Here is a 22,163-nt window from a genome sequence, read left to right as displayed (position 1 = left end):
CATCAATCGAGTTCCTCGATTGCCAACATCTTTACGATAAATCTTTGTTGGAGGATCTCTATCGATCTCTTTATCATCTTTGATAAGCGTAACAAGGCTTGCATCCCCCCCCCTTGTACTCGTAGATAACACACCATAACGCGTATAATTATAACGAGTTCCGGGTCCGCTTTGGCGAGTAACTCCCGCGAAGCGAGATAATAAATCGGCGTGAACGAGCGTGCGTGCACCAGGTATAACCCGCATCGTGCCTGGTGGCTGTCGTCGTCTCGCGCTGTATGACGCATCGTGGAATAAATGAAAATGTAATTCGTCGACTCGATGGAAAAAAACGACTTCATTCCGGAGGGAATGAGCGATTAACTCGAAGCCACGAGCGGCTCGCTTCGTCATTTTTTTGCAGCCCTCCTCTCCCCTCCCCTTCTCCCTCTGCTCTTTCATTGGATGCGATATTTCAAACGACGCGATAATAAAAGAAAGAGGAGAGGAACGCCGTTTTATTACGTCGGATGCACCGACTTTGTCTTTTTCCTTTCTTCAATGTACATTTTTATTTATCAACGGGTTTACTTAATAAAACATTAATAAATGGTTATTAATTAATGATTTCGGCTGTTCGAACGTTAATTGAGATGCTTATTATTATATCGGCCCATCAAATGGAATTTTGATCGTGAACGCCTATGCGATTCGTCGAAACGGAAAATCCGAGAATTGTTTCAGAGAAATCTTTTAATCGTGAAAGAAATTTTATTTCAGCGGATTTTAATGTTGAGGATAGATCCAGCCTATGATCCTCATAATTTTATAAGCATATCTGCATATCTGTATAATATGACAATAACTCAGAATTCTGTGCAATTTATTCGGAATCTCCGAGCGAAAAAAGAGTCAATAATTCCTTTAAGTAAGTGATTTCCAACGAAAAATCAATTGCAAACTCGACGTGACACTAATTGACAACGACGTTATTTAAAATTAAATACCCATACGCCAAATTTCATAAAATTTGTTACACTTTCGCGCCCTCGAACACGTTTCCAAAAAAAAAAAAAAGAAAGAAAAAAACAAGCTCGAGGCAATTACGTCGCGAATTCGTAATTAATCGCAGGATATCCGTTCGAATCATATTTTAATTTCTCATTTCGGGGCGACTCGAATAACCTTGCGAATTGAATATCCGATCCGGATGAAGGAGGGTGAGTGGACGGTGAAAAAGGAAGGGAAAGAAGGAATTCAAAGGATGGATGAAAAAAATAAAAAACGAGCAAAAACCACGCACAACGCATGCGTGGCTTATCGTCCCTCGGACAGGTTTGCCCGTATATCAGTATATAAACGCGGTGTGCATATAAATTCGTTATATACATATGCATATATATACATATATATCTCTCTGTTTCTCTCTATGCAACGTAGAGATAAACTGGTCAACACGTCAGAACTAGAGAGAAAGAGAGAGAGAAGGAAATCGTGATTTCATCGCGACTCGGATGTAGAGACAGAGTCGCGTTGCAATTAGAGATTTTTCTGGTTACCAGCAGGTTCGAATTAAAGGGGAGAGAGACACAAAGAGGAGTAACAGTCGAGAAGCTGCAGCTCCGGGATACGAGGCTTGTTGGTGGGGATTCAGGGTTACAGGTGAAACGGGCGGGGTAACCAGCCTGTGCCCGACCTTGTCAATGGCCCGCAGAAATTGCTTTGACGCGAGAAGAAATTTCGACGTTGCCCCCGGCTTAGATGATTCTTCGTTTTGGAAAGATGGGAGGAAAGGATACGAAGGATTCTGTATATAATGGTTTATCTTGATGGGGAGAGAGAGAGAGAGAGAGGATTGTGTGGATGGGAATTCTGGCACGATTTTAATTTAATTATGCCGAATGTTGACAGCTTCTTTCCGGGTAACGTTTCTTTATGATTGTTTTTCTACTGGAAGAGATTTTTATCGGGGGAAGATAAAAGCAGACGAAAATGATTATATTGTGTATATAATTTGCGAATAATAATGCTTTTTATTCCGCTTCGATTGTTAGAACGAACGAGTTGAAACGAATGTGATAATCGTAATTTTTGAAATATTAAAGAAAATTTTAAATACATTGAATTTTCCATCTATTTGTATACATGCCATTTTTATGGGCTATTATAATTATAATACAACTTAGTATTTATCCATAGAGAGTTTGAGCGTTTGCGAAAATAAAATAAAAGAAATCTTTGGCTATAGAAATTACAATGGTACTGCAATATTAATCTCGTATTCATTAATTGTGGCAATTTCGATTGTTCAAGAATTGTTTTTCGAATCTATAGAAAATTTCTATTCCATAGACACTAAGTTATATTGGCTCATACATTACCATGATATGTTTATATATATATGTATAATGTAATATATATGTTATAACACAATATATAATATAATGTTGTTGACTGGGCAGTGGAAAACAATAAATAAAATATACGGGTTTAGCTGAATGAATATATTTGATTATACGTGATTGCGCGTATCTGTTTATAAAACATTTGAAATACGTATCGAAGAGAAACAAATAGCTACCAACTATGAAATAGTAATGTTGCTGACAACATTCAATAATGAAATCATATATATAAAATTTCAGTGAACTTTAAATTCTATAACAAATGTAAATATATGTTATACACACGTTTATACATATGAGAAGCGATTGTATATTGTATATACAACAACATAATAAATTCTGTTAATAGAAAATTACGAATTTCTATGGGACACGCCGTCCAAAAATTTTTTCGAAAATACGGAAAAATATTATCCCATTCATTGAAAAATACGATTCAAGATACGAAGCAAATTTAATCATACTGTAACGGCACTTTACAATCAATGCACTCAACTCTTCGAAACTGATTGTTATCATCTCGCATTGTTCGACCTCCTCGGTCAAAATTCCCCACAAACAATAAATACATGTTATTGAAAACGAAAATTGAACGTTCGATTCCGCTACTCCTTAAAAAGAACTCACGTTGTTGGCACGATGAAGCCATTCTTCCAGCCACCAATTATCTCCGGTAGCAAATTTACCAAGGGTCTCCCCTCCCCCTTTCGCGAGGTACTTCTCTTCATGACGATACACGCCATAAGGAAAGCAACGGTGACGTTGATCGCCAACCTTGGCAGGCTCCGGGCATTTTACCCAGCCCATAAACCTTTAATAATACTAATAAAAAAAAAAAAAAAAAAATTGGGATTAGCGGCGTGGCAAAGGTAATCTCTCGAATGGGGAATTGAACACACGGAAACGGAAATTGTCCTTACTCCGGAAATCGAGCGTATATTATTCCCCGCGCGTGACAAGATTACTCTTGTCGCTCGGAACGGCGTCGATGCGTATCTCTGGAAGGCGGCTGGGATGAAAGGGTTAAGAGGCCATTCTTTTCGAGAGCCGGCAAGGCCGAGGATTTCGCGGTTTCCGCCGGGGCCACGAAGGTCGCCGCCGCGGGATCGTTCGAGATCTGCCTCTCGGCTGGAACGCGGAGAGGAGAAGAAATCTCCCCTCGCGGATTTTCTCACACGATTTTGCCGGAACTGACCGCGCCTTCGGTGTGGAAAGGAATTATTTACGTGGAAAGGTGTGAAGCTAGTTGATAGAGTGAATAAAATTATTATTAAGAAAGAATTAGTATTCAGCTACTTTGAACTTCAGATACGATTAATAGCTATTGCTTTTGAGATTTTATATCGATGACATTCTATAAAATTTGATACATATTCCAGTAAAATCCAGTGGTGAAAATCGATGAGAGTTAATAAGATTATTTAGGAATTTTTAGGAATTCGTGAGATACTTGGAATAACTCTAAAAATCATAAAAAAAAATACAAAAGTTAAATTCGCCGATTATAATATATTAAAAATATAAATATAAATGATTATATATATTATATTTATAATATAAAAAATATTATAACACTTTTATTATTATGATCCACAATTGTAATCTATTATCTAACTAAACAATTGACAAAGTTTCATATTACGCAATCCAATCAAGTCAAAGAAAAACATTGTTACAGACATACTGTTCATGCTACATACAAATAATTCAAAAAATACTTATTCAAATCATGCATCATTATTCTACATTCAAAATAATCAAATAAGATAATTCACATTTAATCGAATTAGAGATAAATTAGAGATCCATTTGTCGCAAGCGAAAACCAACTCAACAACCACACGCTTAACAGAGCATAAAAACGGTTTTACCGGAATGAAAAGAAGAGGCGAGACACTTCTATGAGCGACTACGCGCCGTTTCACGCGTCTCGCATAAAATCCTCTTTCACCTTACTGCGTTGAATAACATGCTCTCGTACACGACACATTTTCGGCGAATTATGAGGCAGGAGAACGAGAAATAAGGAACTCGCGAGCGAATTCGCGACGTGACGACACGACACGGGTCAAAGAACCTGAAGAGCGAATTTTGAACAGCGTCTTTTTCAAGGGTTATCCGTTTAATGTTCCAGACAACGCACTGATAATGGTTTGCTGCTCCGTTACTTGTGAGTTTTTTTTTTTGAGCAAGGAATACGAATTTTTTTTACATCGAACTGTGTTTTGTCGACAAGATGGGTTCGTTGATCCGCGTGATGCTCTGAATAATGCAAGCGTTTGAATAAAATCAAGATATTTAGGGTCCCGTTCGTTTAACCTTTTTCGACCTTTTTTTTGATATTTTTTGATATTAATTTTTTATTTTTTTTGATATTTTTTGATATATTTTTTGATTTAGATGCATGTTATAGATGTTGATTGGTTACTGAGAAAAAATCAAATCGGTCTCTAAAAATCTATAAATCTAACATTGGAAAGTTTTTTAAAATTAATTGTATTTTTTAAAATAAAATATGTCAATCATTGAATTTCTTAATTCCTTCCTGTGTCTATAATTCTATAATTAGATGTAATAATAAAATTTTAGACATTCGTCCTTAAAAATCGGTTACAACGTGTATAATATAAAGTAAAAATAAAGATATTCGAGTCATTAATTCGAGAAGCGCTCTCACGTTTCACCAATTGGAATTACATAAAAGATACCATAACAATACCAAACTTCATTTCACACGACAGAGGAAAAAAAAAAAAAAAAAAAAAAAACATCGATATCAGAAATCAGAAGCACAAGAAAGTACTTGTTTCTATTCAATTTCCTCGCACGGAACATAAAAGTATTTATAAAAAGTTTCAAAATCCTTTCGCGGGAAAGGAGTGAATCGACAATTGAATCGAAATGAAGATATTCCAGCACGATCGCGCGTTTCTAAAAGTTCAAAGCACGCGTGTCACAGAAGAACAATAATCGCAGAAGCGATTTGATGTCGCGAGCTACGCCTTGTTACGCTGCCAGTGCGACGTGTGTGGAATTCGCAGAGCACCGGTTCCATTACAGTACGTCTTCCTTTCTCTCTCTGAATGTTTGGCAAACGATAAAAAGGATCAGCACGATTCTCCTCTCACGAGGGTTGCTTCATTTTAACGAACGATTCGATTACGTTCCTCCGTTTCCAAAGGAAGATGGATTTTCTTTATTGTGTCAGTGATGGGTCGATATTATGCGCATTCATTGTGAAACATATAGAGATACACGTAACTCGTTAATTTCGATCCAATGAAAGTCACGTTCTCTCATCCTTGAAAATCATCCTTGCTTGTAAAAATTGTTGATATAATTGTTTATTTTAATTAAAAATCAGCTTTATACATGTTTTCTTTTGTATTATTTTCTTGGTTATGTAATTTTACGATACAGTTTTTTTTTTATAAAACACGAAAAAAGAAATTACTTTATTCGAAATATTACGAGGATAGAAATCCTAAAAACATTTTATACTTTATTATTAATTTATTTAACTCAACATCCATCTGATTAAAATTCCATTCTCAAATAAAAAAAAAAACAATATTTTGCAGTCAATATTCTGCTAACTAAATTATAATTTCAACGCCAAAAATATATCGAAATCAATCTTATACAATTAATCCATTACTATTTCTCGTGCAAAATCCATCTAACGAACACAATTGCGTATAAATATCCATCAAAATAATCGAATCGTCTTGCAAAATCTTTCCTCGTATGATCCCCTCCAATGAGAGATCCGTTGCGATCGATCGGCAGATCGGTGACCGCGTTGTGCCACGTTGGCTAGCGATTTATTTTCATCGTTTCACCTTTTTTTTTTTTTTATTTTCTCGGTTCGTGAATAATAGCAGAGGAGGGGGGGAAATAAAAGGGGGCCGCGTAGCATCGCCGCAAAGGGAAGAGCGGTACGTACATGGCGGATCGGCATTTCATCCCACGTACGTGCAGCCACGCACTTTGAAGCGTCGATGTCGGCGTATGACTCACGTGAGAAGGCGCGTTTTTATCGCGCGACACGCGCTCTGATGAAGCGTCGCCGTGATCGATGCCTCGAGGTCGATCGATTTTCGCGCTCGATTATTCAACGAATGAGATGGATTATATATATATATATATATATGTGTGTGTGTGTTTATTAATATCGATGAAGATCTCGACTCGCGTGGAATGAAATTCTGACCATTTAAATACTTTCTTTTCGTTTTTTTTTTTCGTTGTTCGTGGGATAAGTATGTTCGTTATCGAATTAATTTCGATTTGTTGTTGGAGCAGTTCGTTGAATGCAAAGTTGTCGTGATAGTAAAACTGTTGTTCGGCTTGTTGAGTTTCGAAAGATATAGGAATGTAAGAAAGAAGTTTCAGATAGTTTTCTTTCATTCTTATTACACGATTTCATTCGTAATAATATCATTCACAATTTACTCGATTCTTTATATTTCTTTATAGTCCCTTGAAGAATAATCCTTATTTCTTAAATATATTTTGAATATAATAATAAAAAAATGATTTAACAATAATAATCATATTTTTAAAATATCATTTAATCAAAGAACTTACCGAATTTTTATTATTTTAATTAGATATAATTATATTAGATACACTGCTAATATTAAATAATTGTTGTACTTGTTATGTGCAAAAATACGTTTCAAACAAAAGTTTTTTAGTATTAAGTGTAATGGTACAATGTAATTAATATTTTTTTTATAATTCTTATATTTCGCTTTTTTTTTATCGAGATACGAAGATCATTTTATTCTTTGTAATATGTAATATTTCACTGTACGATTTAAAAGAGTATTAAATGGAGTAAAATATGTGAAAAATACATAGAATTAAAATCTAATAATTATCAAAATTTTATATCTAAAGATACGTAAGATTGCATGATAAGAAGTATGTTATGAACTATAATTCCGAAAACATGTATCAATTGCATTGGATAATCGCTTGATCGTATTGATCGTAATGGATTTCGAGTTGACCATTAATGTTCCTGCATTATCATAAGAAGATGCTAATTACTATTCTTTTAACCCTATATATCTTAATAATATTTTATCGAGCATTTAATACAGCATTTTTCGAACATATAGTTTCGAGTATTAAACATTAAAATATCCTTAAAAAAATTTTAAAATAACATTCATACTTCGATAAAAATGATACGGTAAAGTAACCGATGATTATTACATATCCTTTAATATCGAAAGTATAAATTGCTTAAAACATTTTCTTGCGTAAAAAATTTACAAATAAATTCAGTTATATTATATGTATATTAATATACTGAGCGAAACTCTCACGCGAACCATCTCCATTTCCCGCGATTCCTGAACGCGGAAGAAAAACGATACCAACCATACCACACGAAGCGATTTCATGCTGAAACACCGTATAATAACACAGTGCAACGACACAGGAAGAAATACAATAAGCTTCCGTCAGGATCAACGAGAGAGACACGAGAGACGAAGAGTGTTTCGATAACCTACATACCTAGTCACGCTTAAAAAACGATAAAGCCATAGAAGGGAAGAGACGATTTCATCGACAGCTCGAGATTATTAAAAAAAATAAAAAAAGAAAAACATTTCTTTAGAAGAGGAATAGGAAAAAAAATCTTTAGAAAAGCTCATAAAAGCTCACGATCTATTCCTTTTTTTTTTTTTCTGCATACAAGAATCCATACTTTGCATAATTCGCCAAGAGTCGCCAAGAAAACGACATTCCTGCCCGGTTATGTCAGACGCCGGTTCGAAAAAAGATACAAACGTTGGAATTGTGATGTTATTCTCGGGTGATACGGTGATCCTTTCATAGTCGGCCAGGATTGATTCGAGGTAACGGTACCGAATATTTCGAACCAGGAACCGGATAGATTGGTTCAAGGTGGCTTTCGTTTAAAGCGATCACCGGCTTAAAAAAAATAATACTCTTTGAAAATAATCAAGTGTTGAGTGTAATCGTGTTGACAGATGCGGTTTAAACGAGCTTGTTCAACATTATTTAATCTGTGACGAAGCAGTTTTTTTTTAAAGATCTTAAGAATATCACGATCGATACACTCTTACATTTAGGGCTAATTCTTGGGTTGTTGGATATGGCTGGAAGTGTGGAACGAGAATTAATTGTTCGAATGGAATTTTATTTGTTTGCAAATTATACTTTTTTAATATTTAATCAAAGCAATCAAAATTATTCGATGAGGACCTTGAAATATATTACGAGTCATTTATTCTAAAATCTATCGAAGATAAAGAATCTTGTTTGGTTTGAAAAATATCTTAATATTTCTATCTTTCTTTCTTAAACGGTAACCTTGTCTCAAACAAAAACTCACAATTTGATCTATCCATGTTGATAAATTATTAATATTTAAATCCCCGAAACCAAAATATCTCTCCATTTTTCATTAACGCAATTTCCTATTTATTCACGATTTCTCGATCAAACAGGCTCTCATTTTTCTCTCGCATCTGATCACACAATTCAAGGTCTGTCCAATTAAAAAAATCGTCATTCCCAAATCCGGTAACATGTTGATCCGATACGATACTAATTATTCGAAATTATTTACAAACGTTCACAAAAATATATAACAATCTCGATTACCATCGTTCAAAATTTTCAAGAAGAGTTTCAAGAAACGTTCACGAAGATATATATGAATTAATTTTTCTTCATCCACAGTTTTCGAAATTATCTTGAGGATACGTATTACGTGAATCATCAGATCTCATTTATCATCTTCAAATCGTGCAATTCCATTTTGACCATAAGAACATAAATTAGAAAAAAACTGTTCATAAATTTGTTGTTTTGACTCAACGAATTTTTACAAAAAAAAAAAAAACTACTTTTTAATTATGCACAATAAAGTATATAAAATTTATTGATTTATTGTTGTCTTATTAATCACGTGTGAAAATTGAAATTTTTTGTAAATATCAGAAAGTAACATTATATTATTCTAGATTTGCATTCATATTGCACAAAATTGTAATGATTATAAGTTCAAATTTTATAATAACTCGATAATTTGTTACTTGAAACGTGCATCAAATGATATATATATTTTTTTACGTCTCATAACTGAAAAGCTAAATAACTCTCTTGCTAAAAAATCTTTTTAACAATTTATTTTCACATATCAAACAATTTTCTTCCCCATCGAATCTCTATTTCCTCAAACAATCACGAGAACCCTCGCAACGAGACTTCATTTATCATCTCTAAAGTACGAGAGGCCACACGTTCTTTCATTTCAATTTTCCCCCCTATTCTATTTTTCCAGACAACAATAATATTTCAATAATAACAACTCATAACGCATTTATCAATAGCGAAAAAAAGGATGAAAGAATCCCGGTCGAATCGAGGGGGCGTGTGTTATCCCGTCTAAACGTGTAATCCAGTGTTACGAGCGTTAATTCGTGCGAGCGTTTTGCAAAGCGTTCACAAGCCTTCAAAACGTTAGGCTTTAATTGGTCGTCTGGGATCGGTGGAGATCGTTAGTAAGAAATCGGTACGCCGCGGGATAATTATAATTCGCTACCGAAGGTCAGTTATGAGTTACAACCCGTGTGAGATCGTAATTTATACGGCAACACGGGTGAAATTGCGATACACGGTGAATATATGGGTCGGGCACGTCCACTATCCACCACGATCCTACGCCACGCTTGTAATTATCGTGGCGGATTTTGTACGGATTTGCCTGCTCGTAATTGGCTCGCTCGCTCGTGAAATCGATATCTCGAGGGAGGATAGCTAAAGATTGAAGAGAGAAAGGGAGAAAGAGAGAGGTAGCGTTGACAACGAATACGGATTTATAAAGACCTCGTTCCTTGTGAAAGAATAATACACGTTGCAATGAAGTAATTAATCGTAAAGGAATTCTTATTGGAATAATTATTCGATTATCAGTTTCTAACAATCGAAATTGATCTAAATTTCTATAATTTAATATATACGAGTCAAATTCAATATTACTAAATTCAGGATATTCATAAGATAAATATCATTGATGACCAATTGATCTAATAGAAAAAAATGGATTAATAATTTCATCGGTTAAATATAAAGTTTTTAATGATGGAAAACAAATAATTAAAAGAACAATAATTGGAATAATTGTTCAAATAATTTCATAACTCGGTCTTTCTCCAAATGGCTGATGAAATCGGTTTCCGTATCCTTTCCCCCCTCCTTCGTTATATCCGCAAAATATTCCCATTGCCTTCGAGACACAGTTTCTTTCGCTCACTGTGTAAGTAAAGCGCGAAGTTGTTCGAGAATTTTGTAATCGGCGAGCAAAGTTCGATTTTTGAAACGAATCGGCAGGTATCGATTGGTCAGTTTGAGAATCCGCGCGAAACAAAATGCAAAAGATCCGCGAAGCGAATGGTGGCGCAACGGTGAAAGCTGATTCGGAACAATGGAGAAAAGTGGCGAATTAATACTCAAACCTGACTTTTCCTTCCAACCTCTTCTCGCTCGCTTTTGAATATATCGAAACGTGAGCGAGTCCTCGTCAAGATCGTACACGATAACCACACGCTACAACGTTATCCACTTAGATGTGTAAGATCGATGTTGTATAATCGATGTTACAGCCATTATTACAAAGACGTGTATTTTTTCGTGGGACAAGCACAATCTAACTTAGGAGATTTATCGCTTGGCTTTTGTATTAATTGTCGAAAGAAGGAGAGAAATAGTATCTGTAGTATCTAATGTAATTTTTCATTCGAATAACGAAACTGTTTGTAAGACTTCATTTATATCAGATCAGACAGACGAGCTTCTCATTTTTCGCTTCGTTTTTTTTTTTTTTTTTTATTAACAACGATGCTGTGCAATTTGATAGGTTTATTAATATCGTAAGGGGGAAATATAAAGATACCGAGTGACAAAGCTGCCAAGTACTTAATTACGTTGCGTCATTCAATTTGCATCAGGTCTTTATTCTCTCGATTGAAAGTTGATTGAAAATTATATACGTATGTATACAAAAATCATTAGAAGAACCGAAAGAGAAACCTTCATCTGTCATTGATCTCCATTATAAATTACACTTTTACTGTTTTCACGGATAAAAGAGAGAGAGAGAGAGAGAGAGGTATATTCGTTACTTACGTTAGAAACGAAACATGTGAGCATCCATTATTATCATAATCATCACTACGATCTATTTGAAATCGAAGCTTTCGATTTAAGTATAAATCAATCGTAATCTTCAAATTTTATTTGATCTTCAGATTTGAGAAAACATAATTCAATAAATGTTTTAATTCAAGATATCGCAGTTGGGAAAAATTAAAATTCCAACAAATAAAGCGACGAAAAATGATAAACTTGAATCCAATTATTCACGATCTACGCTACAATGCAATCTCGATCAAATCAATCCCTTAGCCCCTTATTTCCAAATACGATTCGTGCTCCGATTCTCACCGTTCTCCCGTTACCATCGCGTATCTATTCTCCTCTCGAGCGAATAGAGACTGCCTCAGTCAAACGTCGATGGAGAGATCGATATCAAAGAGCAACGTGGATGATCCGAGATATCCGAGATTGCAGAATTGTGAACGATTGTGCAACACGCGATTTCACGCGAAACACGTGAAAAGTTGGCGACGATTGTTGACTCACGTGTACACAAGCGTTACGAGAAGGCGCGGGCTCCTTCCTTTCTGCCCACTTTCTTTTCGGCTTGCCTAAAATTACGAGACCGCACGCACACGCTTCAGAGATGCCCCGTTTGCGCAATTTTTCGTTCCTCTCTGTCGAACGAGAAACACGGCTTTCATTTGTTGATCGTCGAGAATTTTCATCCATAAAATTTGAATCTACTATTTGTTATTAAAAAAAAAAAAAAAAAAAAAAAAAAGAATCCAGAGGAATTGTGCTACATGTAATGTGATACAAGTTAAGAAACAGAAGGACATCGAATTCGATACAAAGATACTTTTATTTGAGATGGAGTTTGTATTTGTGTCACAATTACGGGAGACGTAGAGAATAAAAAAATTCGTAAATCAAGGAATCAAGGAGAAGAATGATGGAAAAATTTAGAAAGAAAATCTCTGTGATCATAAATTGAAGAATCAATTACAAGAAACTTTTAAAAAGAAAAGAAGATAGAAGAATTAGATAGAACGAGAGGAGAATTTGATTTATTGATGTATTTGTGTCACAATTACGGGAGACGTAGAGAATAAAAAATAAAAAAATTCGTAATAAAAAATAAAAAAAATTCATAAATCAAGGAACGAGAAGTATGGTGGAAAAATTTAGAAAGAAAATCTCTGTGATCATAAATTAAAGAATCAATTACAAGAAACAATTTTAAAAAGGAAAGAAGATAGAAGCAATTGGGTAGAACGAGAGAAGAATTTGATTTATTGATGTATTTGTGTCACAATTACGGGAGACGTAGAGAATAAAAAAATTCGTAAATCAAGGAACGAGAAGAATGGTGGAAAAATTTAGAAAGAAAATCTCTGTGATCATAAATTAAAGAATCAATTACAAGAAACAATTTTAAAAAGGAAAGAAGATAGAAGAATTGGGTAGAACGAGAGGAGAATTTGATTTATTTGATATAGGAAGATCTGGGAGAAAATTTCTGTAACTGTCGAATGATGATATAAGTTGAGGAAGAAGAGAATTCGATTTCACTTATATTAGAATATGATTTGTATCGAATCATAGGAAAATTTAGCGTAGGAAAAGGTAGCAAAGCAATATACATTAAAGAAAGAGGAGGTCGAGCGTTTTCTCCGTCCCTGGCCTTAAGTCCGACACACTTGACTAGCAATGTCTGTTACGTAACTTGTGGCATGAGATTGGTTTATAAGTATCGATTGAAGAAACACAGTCGGAATATAGTCGGCACGTTTTACAAAATGTGACTATATATTTAAAGCGTTATGAAACTGGTATATATTGATCGTCGTTCAATCTTATTAAAACAATGTAAAAGCTGTTCAAAATAAAAACGGCGAGAGGAAAAAATTTATAGTCTAGAATTGGAACGATTTAACGACGTACGTCAAATGTGTCGCGAAAGAAAGGAAAGATGAGGAAAGATGAGGATGAATCTTTTTTATTCTAATTTGAATTTAATATTTATTTATGAATTCACAAAGTCGAACCATTATTAACAACGTTCCAATAATCAACTGAACACATGATTTCCAGCAATTCTATTGAATTCCGCTCGCGATTATCATCCTTCTCGGAATTTTCCGCTGCACGCGTTTAAAGATATTTATAAATTGTTTCACGCGGATCCGCGCGTGTCTTCTCGGTATAAAACGTGCAAGATAAAGCACAATGTGAATACGAGGAATACGTATTATACAAGACACATAAATTATCGAAATATGAATTATTTATAGATTTAAGAATGAAACAACAGATTTATTTGATACTTATCTTGATTAAGTTTTTCTTTTTTAATTTAATAATTATTACTAATTGCAGTTAATCTCGATACACGATTATACGTATGATAAAAAATATGATTATAATTATATCTTATTTTTTTATAATTGTAGCTTGATAGTTTCTTTTTATCTATACAACAAATACGTATAATTCTTTAAATATATTAAAAAGTTTCGAAATTTGTAATATGCACGATACAAGAAAAATCGCAAAAAGTCTTCGTATATCTTATGAAAAATTTAATTCTAATGAAAACTTATGTATATAAAAGAATCTAATGGGTTATGTTTCTTATTATAGAACAGATGAACTAAAATGAATAGAACTAAAATGAATATTTTACAATTTAAAATTTTTACTTTATCCATACAACATAACAAAATAACAAATTATGAAGTTATATCTTTAAAAAAATGATAATAATAACGAAACTTTAATTTCTTTGAACTGATATTTCACAAAAAAAAATAACAATTAATTTCGATAATTACCTAAAATATAATTATTTTGTTAAATTTTAAATCCGCGAATTTTTTATTAAAGTAAATTATCGAATTACAATTTGACAATTGCCAATTATATATTATATTGAAATATCTTCAGAGCATGAATTATAAACGCTATAATGATGAAATCGAAACGGAAATAAATCTCTCGGTTTACTTAAACGTATATATATAAAAAAAAAAATCATAAAAAAAAAAAGAAAGAAGAATAAAACGAATAAACACGACGAATGATGAATGGGCCGGATGAAACTGTCGGTTGGAACGGGGAGAAAATTACACGACTTCGATACTTCGGTTCGATAAAATGCGTGGGTCGTGCGAAAAACGATTACACCTTCATGCTAGGCCGCCAATTCGATTATCTTCTTATCGCACGATCGACGCCCCAGAGGGACGCGTGTATCCAAAGCATCCGTTTAACAACGACAATGCACGCCATCCATCCGGTTAAACGATAATTCATGTCGTGAATTTGCAAAATGAATTCACCGTGAAACACTTTCATCGCACGCTCTCTAATTCAATCGATCGCCATACCCAATTAAACATTTCATTAGAAATGTACGCACTTTACAAAATTACAAAATGGTCAAATATAATTTTCTGTCGGAATACTATCTTTGCTATATTTGCTATATTTTTACGAAAAGAAAAAATTTTTTTAATTCCAATATTCGAATATATATTTTCGTTTGTTAATACCACCTTTGCTATATTTGCTATATTTTTACGAAGAGAAAAAATTTTTTTAATTCCAATATTCGAATATATATTTTCGTACGCTTGTTAATTCGAATGATAATGGCCGATCCGGTTCAACGAACGAACAATTATCGAATTAACCCAAGCTTTTGAATACACCTACGTGGAAACAGTTCACGGGCACGGATACAACGATTCCGGGTCGATTAGATAAACGGCCGACGGAATCGGCACCGGTGTAATAACGTAATACACGCGAGTCAGGCGATCGTGTCCGGGTTCGTAGACAGGGTCCGCTTCTCTCGCCGCGAGAGAACCCATTCACGAACCTGAATATAACATACCTCTAATCCACAGGACTTTCCACGTCCGCCTACAGGATTCGAGTGTTAATAAAAAAAAAACACTCGAATACACCTTCGCAAGACGAAAATTAATCTTCTGTCTTTGATCGAATATCGCCGAAAATATTACTAAAAATAAAATAAAAATATTCATCCTTTCAACAACACACAAAATCAAAAAGGAAAAATCTATTTGGTCGAGAGAGGATAATTCGTCGAGGATAAATAGGCATGCTAATCCCCAGACAATGCCTACGTGTATCGAGTCACGGAGCACAAAGGAGTTTAAGAGGATACGTACGGACGAGACAAGAGAGTTACAGGTGTCCATTGACGTGGCTCATACGTAATATTCACCCGACTGAATACTGGTTGAGCTCGACGATCTGAATATTCGTCTAGAGATATATATATATATATATGCGGATATCCGCGTAGCGAGAACAACGCGCGGTTGCCCTCGATACCCTGAGCGAGCAACGCACACGTTCCACCACCAGGACCAGTTTCGTTCAAAGCTGATCAACTTCCTTCTCGCATGCCTGTACGGAGAAATATCGATCGAACAACGTCGAAATATCTTCGAGCGTTTCACACCTTGCTCGAACGACCCACCCAGTTTTGATTTCGTCACAGCTCTTCGCGAGTGACGACGATAGGGAAAGTTCGCCATATAATGGGTTTATCGTTGGGAGAATGCTCAAATAGCGACACGTATAACCGGTCGTCGAAGAAACGTTTTCGTGAGAGGGATCGGTATTGATAAATTTTCGAAAATGAATTAAAAATTTACGGTTGTAAAAATTGGAGATTGTGAAAAAGAAAAAGAGAGGAAAAGAGCTCGATGAGACGGGTTTACAACATGTGTTAATGATAAACACGACGTTGAGGAATACAACGTTAGTTCTTATTCGGATTTGTTTTCGAGTTGGAGACCATTTTATCCTCGCGGTTAATGCTTTATATAAAGCGAAATTGAAAAAAACTCGACGCCGGTTGATTCGATTTCCTTATAAGGGATGTTTTATTAATCATTTCGTGTGTACATTGGATAATTTCTACATGGAGAGATATTCTCGAACGATGTTCGGTTTCTATATGGAAATTTGTACGCGATGAAGGATAAACTAACGTTGAAAGAATTCGTCGAGATAACGAGAACATTGGAAAACTCTGTCGTTGAACAGCGTGAAAAATATTCCGAGGATATTAATACACGTTAAACATCCCGCCTAATGTTTATTCTATCTTTCCTATGATTTCTAAAGATTCTATTTGTAAGATTCTTCTATCCATTAAAATTTTTGTTATTGAGAAACGATACGTAAAGAGTTTTCAATTAAACTGAAAATCGAAATATCTTTTAATTCCAATGTAAATATTAATTAAATTGTAACTATAACTCTTCGAACTGTTAATCGATCTCGTTATAAGAATAAAAATTATAAAAGTTTCGAAACTAACTAAACAAGACTTTTGCAACGATGTAATAATTAAATATTAGCTTACATCAATTCGATAAGGAATCTCCAAATTAATCCGTACATAATAGCGTTTCAAAAGTAGTAACGGTAATAGCAAGCTCGAAGGTTCTTCTAAGACCTTCGATCGCTCTATCACCACAAACATTCTCCACGATCCCTTCGCACTCTCGAGCGAAACCTGTCTACAAATGCCTAATACCATTTCCTGAATCGTAAATCGGCTCAAGGGTCGAAGGAATTCTGCGCTTGTGTTTTATTATTCCAGAAACAACTCTCTCTACCGTAGCCGATATTCTCTTCGAAACGACGTCACACAGGCCTCTCCTTGCTTGCTATGAAACGCTTACAATTACAATTTCTTCGAGGGGATCGAGGCGAGCAACAGAACGGGACAGAATTACGGTTGGACGGGGATAGGAAGAGCGGAGAGGAGGATCGAAGGCAGCCAATCCCTTTTGACCTTGCTCGCGATCGGAAATGATCGATACACGTTCGAATTCCGCACTCACACCATCGTCGAACCATCGTGGATCAGGAAGCTGTCCAAAGCTTGGCCTTGCTTTGCCAAAAGGAGTCGAATAGAACGGCCGACAAAATCGCGAGCAGGTAAATTAAAGAGAGAAAAGACAGAGAGAGAGAGAGAGAGAATACGAGAGGAAATCGAGAATTAGCTTCCGACACGTTCGACAACAGCGCGCCGTTCACCCTTGGAGGCTTTATCGAATAATGCCTGTCCACCCGCGGTCGAAACAATGGAAACGATCGGCTCCGCATGCGATCGTCTGAATCACTCGATGACTCGATCGCTCCCTGATTTATGTATTCGCCGAAGGAATCGTTTTTAAGGAAAAGGTATTACTACGAAGGGATCTTGTTTATTTCTGCGGTTGCGCGTTAAATATCGTAACCCTTCACGGTCGAACATGGTAAATTATAGCATGTGTGTAAATCGAATTTTTCTAAGGAATGACACGGTATAAATGAAGGAAAAAACGGTCTTCAAGATGCGTATCTCGAAGAATTATATTTTTAACTTTGGGATTAATGTCGGTTCACATCGAACCTATTATTATATTCGCCTTCGAATCTAAAAAAATTGTCGTATATATATATATACGACATATAATACATATATAATACATATATAATAATACATATATAATAATAACCCTCGACACGTGATAAATTAATAAAAATATATCGCAAGTAATTACACGCTGATTTAGATGAGACGATGATCGAATCGGCGATTATACTTTTTGCATACGTGTCTTTATTAAAGATCACGCTCGATAATGGATCGATTCCGAGTGTGGCAAAAATAACATCGCGGGTTCACGATTAATCATAAATTGTGAAACGCGACTAATAACTTTAATTACAATTCGCGTGCTCGCTCCCGCGCGTTGACAAGGGGGAATTACACCTCGGCTGGCACAATATGGATTTACGACTACGTCGGGAAAAAGAAAGGAGGCGAAGAATCGAGGTGGGAATCTCGACCAAGATCTGCCATTCGAGAGGATACCGTTGCATTTATAACGAACAATGTCACGATATTACGAAGATGCATCTTAACAACAAAACAATCGAAGGAAATAAGCTTAGTCGCTCTATTCACCGGAGAAAAAATGATTCGTTTATTTTATGAAAGAATATTACGTACAGGCATCTATTTTTCATCAAATAAATTTCGAAAAATTATTAATATCAATTATTAGTATCGTAATAATTAGACTTTGTTTCGATCTCAAAGCTACATTTTTTTTTTTCCTTTTAGCAATAATTCTTTAGCAATTTTTGTTAAGATAGAATTTTGAAAACGTCAAAGAGAAGTACTTGGATTTTTTTTCTTATAATTCTTATTTTTCTTTGCTTTTGTCATTTCGATAAACAATAAAAAATATATTTACATATTTTTGTTACTTAAATTTCAACGAGCACGTTGCTTGAAATTCCCTCAACTGACTCGACTTAACTCACTCTCTGTGAAATATCTATCGGAAGAATCGCACAGGAAGCGAAAAGAGCAAACTCCTTTCCCGGTAAAAAAGACACGTGAATTCGCATATAAAGGAGATGCATCGCACGCGAGTCGAGCAAGGTAAAAAGAACATTTTCCACAATTTCTCTTGGCGCGCGGAGGACAAAGCACGGAAAAGGATCGAATTAACCGCGAGCAGGGAATCCACGACACCTTTCCAGCTACGTATCCGATTAAGTAACGGCTCGTTTAACCGATTAACCAATTATCTTTGCGCGATTCGCGGGCGTGCACGCAGCCTTGCGATTACCCAATAATATATATCTCGCCTCGTCGATGCCTTTCTCTTTATTATGAAAAATCCGCGCACAATTCGCCGGTGCTCTTGCACCGTAGGGGGAAGGTCAGGTTTGCACCTGAGAAATGCACGAGCAAGGAGGCACGCGCCAGGTTTTCGTTTCAAAAAAATGAACTTTAAAGAAAAAAACGCCGATAAAACGCTCTAATCGGCAAACTACGATCGATTATTATGAAATTTTTTTACAAGCATTTCAACGGTAGTCAAAAGAAAGAAATATATCTGTTTGGTTAATTTTATTTACTTTGATAGATCAGGAAAAAAATTTCTGAATTGGTAAAGATTTAATCTGAAATGTTTTTTTTTTTTTTTTTTTGAAAAAATGTTTGATTCTAGTGGAAATTTTGGATATGTACAATGGTTTCAGAAAGTATTCGTACAATATTTTATAGGGAAATTTATTAATTTTAAAAATGCTGTAATTTAAAATTTACATTTTTTTTTGTCGAGAAATCTCTTTTAGAGAACGAAATCTAATTATTTTTTTTATCTTTTGAATACAATTTAACAACAATTTTGCTTGGAAATTCTTCTTCACAACAACAGAATAATAAAACGCTAAAAATTAAATAATCTTTTCCGAAAAGATTTTACTTTATCTCCTTTTCAATATGAATTTCACTTTCGCTTTCAAAGAGATTTCCTGTTGATAAAAAAAATAGTTTCGTGTATATTCTTTATATTCTACATAAAGACTTTAATTAAATCCACGATTTTTAGATTAGATAAATTTCTTAGAAAAATATTATATATATATGCATTCGCATATATTTGTAATACTCGACATACAGCGTCTGACGTTTATACGAAATCCAACCTTTAAATCGAGACGCGTAAGACACGTAACTACATTCTTACCTTGAAAAAAAGATGAAGGCTACAAGTTGTTCGTCCCTTTGACGGATCTCTGGCGATCGTTACACGCTAGATCTCGGCCTCGTTAGATCATGGAAAGCTGAAAAGGAAGCGGCCAGGGCGGAAGCGGCGTCAGTCCTTGCCAGAAATAGAGCGAATCGAGCTCCTGTCTGGCTCCTGAGCGGAATATTTAATCGCGACGAGACCCGAACAACGATCTAATTCCCGCGCCACGGTTAACACGCAGCCGATGTCCTCGCCGCAGAAGACGCGAATGACTAAGACTTCGCCGAGACGAAACGTTTTCCAAGAAACTATTAAATCGTTTCGAGGATTTGCAACAACGATCAGGTTAAAGGATGAATCCTAGCTTGGCCGGGCGGCTCAAGGGCGCGTGAAACTGGCTGGCAAAATCCACGAAACCTTACGAATAGCGCGCGAATGAAAAACAGTTTAGAAACAGTTCAGTTCGATTTTATTTTTTTAAGAAATTGTTAATTTATTCGTGTCAGAAAATCCTTATATTGCCTCGATATAAATGAAATGTTTCAAATATCGAAGAAGATCTCTTTTTCCTGCATCATCGAGCAATTAAAAAAATACAAACTTTATCGATATCGATTGAACTTATTATTTCTGATATAAAATAGTAGAAAAATCCCTTTGTGATGATAATAAAATATAAATATATATCACAAATCCTAAATATCAATTAAATATATCTTATATAAATGTTCCAATTTTTAATAGTCAAACATTATATCAATATATAAGTTTAAAATACGAAGGAAATAATAATACATTCATTGCTGCGAAACAATAAATTTAATCTTAATCTGTTTAATGCGAGCTAAAAAATTTTGGAATGAAATGATAATAAAATTATGATTGATTTTTGCCGTAACCGTTTAATAAAGAATATCTCGTTATTCGACAATAATTGGCCCTAATAGAACATAACAAGATAACAAAGTTAATCCTCTTCATTTCAAGTAACGAATCGCCTCGAGTGAGAACGCAGCTCGAGCAAAGGATCACTCCAACACTTTGGGCCGTGAGGATGACGAAGGCGTTTCGATCGGCGCCTTCCCACGAATCGCCGACTTTTCTGACAGGTGCATTATTCGATTATCGCGCCTATCCGGCATTCCATCGCGATGATTCGATTCTCGATTTCTCGAAACGTTGATGATCAAACGTTGGATTAAGCGTTTCGACGACGCACAACCGCCATTAACGCGGTAAATCGCCTGAGCGGCGGCACGCGATCGGCATAGCCGCTTCTCGTGACCCGGATTCGAAGTCGTGATTCCTGTTCTAATGGGACGTTATCGGCGATACGATTGCCTGCCGGGATTACCTGGCTGGGAATCTGCCTCCCACGCGAACAAACGTGGTTCGTACCTGTATCGGCCGATTATGAAACGAGGATTATATGCACACGACGACGGCTAATAAAGCGCGGTCTCCTTCTTTGCCGGCGCGGGTGCGTTCCAGTCCAATTAGGATTCCTCGGGGATACAGAGAATGATTTAAGAAAAATTGCTACCGGTATTTCCATGGGAGAGCCTGGCGGAGATCTAGAGTAAGTGATACCGAGCTTGATATATGGATCTGGTTATGTACGAGTTCCATTTTTTTTAATCGAAATGTTAGAGTTACCGAGTTGAATATTGTGCCTGTGGTGAACTACTTCTCCAATTTTTTTCCCCTTCGCGGAGAGCAAGTAGCTTCTGTGGGAAATTGTTGTCGATATTTTTATAGAATAGAATAGAGAACACGATTTTAATTATAAATTTACGAAAAACGTTGAGTTAGATGATAAGAGATTTAAAATTTTCAGATTTGAAAAGGGATCCTAGGGAAATCTGACGCATGACCTGCACCACCGATGTTATTGAAAAATATTGCATTGCATTAAAACACCGGTGTGCAACGATAAACGGAAGAACGGAAGAAAATATTCCAAGTATGTCTCCAATTTACGATATTAATCTCATGTTTTGCGGTCTTCTTCAAGGGGGTAAGCGCTGTTTCTCGAAGAAGCCTTCGC

At 35.4% G+C, this 22,163-nt stretch overlaps 1 protein-coding gene across 1 annotated transcript in view; it reads right to left on the bottom strand.

Moving 5' to 3' along the window:
- The window catches only part of LOC122717789 (nuclear migration protein nudC), a 110,573-nt gene that overhangs the window by 68,293 nt on the left and 20,117 nt on the right, over positions 1-22,163 (bottom strand). The gene's annotated exons all lie outside the window — the stretch shown is intronic.

The sequence above is a fragment of the Apis laboriosa genome, unplaced genomic scaffold (genome assembly GCF_014066325.1).
Source record: "Apis laboriosa isolate Shangri-la unplaced genomic scaffold, ASM1406632v1 scaffold58_cov148, whole genome shotgun sequence".
Classification (NCBI taxonomy): Eukaryota; Metazoa; Arthropoda; class Insecta; order Hymenoptera; family Apidae; genus Apis; species Apis laboriosa.
The sequence above is the reverse complement of the archived record's forward strand: the minus strand, read 5'-3'. Positions and strand labels throughout refer to the sequence as shown.